Source organism: Vombatus ursinus, unplaced genomic scaffold (assembly GCF_900497805.2).
Source record: "Vombatus ursinus unplaced genomic scaffold, bare-nosed wombat genome assembly UNPS02014841.1, whole genome shotgun sequence".
NCBI classification, from domain to species: domain Eukaryota; kingdom Metazoa; phylum Chordata; class Mammalia; order Diprotodontia; family Vombatidae; genus Vombatus; species Vombatus ursinus.
In genome coordinates, this window is record NW_020954619.1 from 16,444,962 (window position 1) to 16,449,100 (window position 4,139).

Genomic DNA, 4,139 nt, shown 5'->3' on the forward strand with positions numbered 1-4,139 from the left:
TTTATAGCCCTTTGGGCATAGTTCCAAATTGTTCTCTAGAATGGTTGGATCAGTTCACAACCGCACCAAAATGCATTAGGGTCCCAATTTTCCCACATCTTCTCCAACATTTATCATTTTCCTTTTCTGTCATATTAGCCAATCAGAGAGGTATGAGGTGGTAGCTCAAAGTTGTTTTAATTTGCGTTTCTCTAATCAATAGTGATTTAGAACATTTTTTTCACATGACTATATATAGCTTTAATTTTTTTTTTATCTGAAAATTGCCTGTTCATATCTTTTGATCATTTATCAATTGGGGAATGATTTGTATTCTTATAACTTGACTCAGTTCTCTATATATTTAAGAAATGAAGCCTTTAATAAAGACAGCTTTGTGCTTTCCTTCTAATCTGGTTTGCATTGGTTTTGTTTGTACAAGAACTTTTTAATTTGATGTAATCAAAGTTATTTATTTTGCATTTCATAATGTTCTCTATTTCTTGTTTGATCATAAATTCTTCCTTCTCCATAGACCTGACAGGTAAACTATTTTGCTTATGGTATCACCCTTTATGTTTAAATCATGTACCCATTTTTACCTTATCTTGGTATAAGGTATGAGATGTTGGGCTATGCCTAGTTTGTGCTCTCTTGTTTTCCAGTTTTCCCACCAGTTCTTGTCAAATAGTGAGTTCTTATCCCAGAGGCTGGAGTCTTTGGGTTTCTCAAACAGTACATTACGATGGTTATTTACTACCATGTCTTGTGTACCTAACCTATTCCACTGATCCACCACTCTATTTCTTAGTCAGTATCAACTAGTTTTGATGATTGCTGCTTTATAATATAGTTTTAGATCTGATATAGCCAGACCACCTTCCTTTGCACTTTTTCCCATTAATTCATAAGGAATTCTTAATGTGGATATTCCTTCCACCAAAAGCAGGTCACAACCATCTATGATATTAAACAAATCTTTGGGAGTTACCCAATGCACATAAAAGTTAAGTGACTTGCCTAGAGTCCAAATAGGTAGTTAGTATCACAAGTGAGACTTGAATCCAGGTCTTTTTGACTCTAAAACCTGGTTCTATCCAGAATACCATGCTACTTCTACCCATTCTTTGTAAATCAAATTGGGCTGTAGAAATAATTTGTATAAGGGGCAGCTAAGTGGCACAGTGTGCCAGATCTGGAATCAAGAGGACCCGAATTCAAATTCAGCCTCTGACATTTATGAGCTGTGAGTCACTTAACCCCAATTGCTGAGAGAAAGAGAGAGAGAGAGAGAGAGAAGAGAAATAAAAAAAGGAAGGAAGGAAGGAAAGAAAGAAGATTAATAAGATAGGTGACATAATAGAAAACATGCATAGAATGCCTGTTGATTTTGTTTACAAAGTTTTATTCATGCTTTTTTTTTAATGGCGCTGTTATTTTCCAATGATTTGGAAATCATTGGATAGTCCTTGTAACAAATAAGTAGAATTAAGCAAAGCATATCAACACATTGACCATATATGGGAAGGTATTGCTCTTCCCCCACCCTGTGATCTGCCACCCATTTCCAAGGAGGCAGGAGGCCTTCTTTCGGTCTCAGTGCTTTTAAGTCACTATAGGTCAAAGTTCTGAAGTCTTTTAGTGTTATTTTCCTTAACAACATTGTGATCGCTGTATAGATTATCCTCATTATTCTGCTTACTTTGCATTAGTTCATGTGAGTTTCTCTAAATTCTTCATCACTATCATATACTCGGTAGCCTTCAACCAGAACATAATTTCTGCATCCAGAGTGCTACAGCCAGTGGAAGCAGGATGATGGAACTTATAGCAGCACCCTAGGAACAATTCTTAAGAGCAAAAAAAAAAATGATTTCACAACCTTTTTGGGGGGATATTTTTTATATATCTGGCAGTATTTAATCCTAAAAGAATGCTTCCTGTTCAATAATCTATGCTACTAAAAGGATGTTGTGTTTGTGGAAAGTAGCCCAGAATAGTTAGTGATACATGCTTTTATAGATGCCAGTGATGACCCGAACCCCTCATGCTGCTAAGAAACGAAAGTAAGAATTTAAGCCCCTAAGTATGCTTCAGATGATGTGCTCTGCAAACGGGTTCTGGAAATTTATGGGTGCACAAAAATATTCCCTGATTGCTTTTGCATTAGCATGGTCAACATATGGTCTCCTTCTTCCTCTTCCTGATTTTGCCTATTCTCTCACACTGATCCCAGCAACATGAGTAGAAGAGAATAGCAGCACCTGTCTGCAGAGATTACTGAACCATGAAATTGATGCAAAAAACCTGGTCTATTAGATATGAGATGTGCAATGTATTACGATTTATTTTAGGCCTTCTGCCTGATTGCCTTAGGCATATACTGATTTCTTTGGGCCATGAATATATGCTATTTGACTTTCGGTTTGCAGACCAATTAGAATTCATCTGTAAATATGACATCTGTTTTCACATTGACCTAACCAGCCTGCAAAGTGAATATATGTCATCTCCTTCCTGGTTCACAGCCACATGGTGGAGGCCAATAATTGGAGGGACATGAGTCATTCTGTTTAGCCTAGAGACACATAATGAGTGCACCAAAAACTAGAACTAGTCAGATTTCTGAAGTAAAGCTAATCACAAGATTCTTAAAAATGGACAGTAAGCCTTTGGCAGCATATTAGGTACTTGTGGCCCCATTCTCTCCAAAAGCCTGAGGACCTTCTCAGGGAAGAAATTGTAAAGCTGAGTTAATTTGGTCTTTTCTCCTCCACAGTAGTTATTTTGACTTATGCCCCCAAGGGGGCAAGGTGCCAAGTGCTGCCCCCAAAGTCTAACTGGGAAGAGAAAATAAGCAGCTGCCACCACATTCACGCTGTTTTGCCAAATCTGTACACTGGAAGAACCAAGTACCGGGGGGAATGTAAGAAAAAAAAAATCCACCTGTACTTTACTGGGTATTACCCCTCCCCTTTAGCTCATTTACCTGGAATGATCAGTTCATTGAATTTTGGATTTATGGAAGTGAACTGATCTTATCTGTGACTGTAGATAACATAACTTCCAGGCATGGGCCAAGTGGTACTGTGAACTGACTCTACCTCCAGTGTGCTGTCTACTATACCACCTATGGGCCTCTAAAAATTGATCCAGCCATACCAGAAAACAGTTTGGAATTATTCCAGAAAGGGACTATGCCTGTAGGCCCAGGGATCTGATTGCTGGATACATGTGTGTATGAATGCACATATATGTATGCATATGTACATATTTATTATATAGAGAAATTTTATAGACATTATATTTATTATAATGTTTGTTATATAGCTTATTCATATCCCAAGGAGATTAAAAAAAAGAAAAGTCCTTTGTAGAACAAACTTCATAGCTCAACACTGGTAGCAAAAAATCATGAAACTTAAAGGGTGTCCTTTGGGAAATGGCTAAAGAGATTGTACTATATTAATAGTATAAAACATTATCATATAGTAAGAAATTATGAATATGAGGAACTCAGAGAAACATTGTAAGACATGTTTAAACTAATACAGGTCAAAGAGGCAACATAAAAAAAAACCAAAACAAAACGTATATATCCAGTGACTACTTTTACTTAAATGGAAAGAACATTCAAATTATGTTCAAATCTGTGATTGTAAGGACAAATCATGGCCCCAAACAACATGAAAAGTAAGATCCCCTTCTTTCTTTTTTATAAAATAATTTCTTTATTTTGAGTTTTCAACATTTACTTCCATAACAGTTAAAAATTTTTATTAATTAATTTTTTTGATTTATCAGCAATCACTTCCATATGCTTTTGAGTTTTAAATTTTTCTCCTCCTTCTTCCCCAAGACAGCATGTAAGCTGATATAGGGTATACATATACATTCCTATTAAGCATATTTTCACAGTAGTCATGTTGAAAGGAAGAATTAGAAGCAATAGGAGGAACCTCCAGAAAGAGGAAACAAAACAAAACAGGAGAAAAAAATAGCAAATAGTATGCTTCAATATGCATTCAAACTCCATAGTTCTTTCTTTGGATGTGGATAGCATTTTTCATCGTGAGACCTTTGGAGATGTCTTAGATCCTTGCATTGCTGAGAAGGGCTAAGTCTATCAACATTAGGCATTGCACAACATGGATGTTACT

At 36.2% G+C, this 4,139-nt stretch overlaps 1 protein-coding gene across 1 annotated transcript in view; it reads left to right on the plus strand.

Moving 5' to 3' along the window:
• Window positions 1-4,139, plus strand: part of LOC114026713 (serine/threonine-protein kinase PAK 5) — a 124,626-nt gene that overhangs the window by 13,436 nt on the left and 107,051 nt on the right. The gene's annotated exons all lie outside the window — the stretch shown is intronic.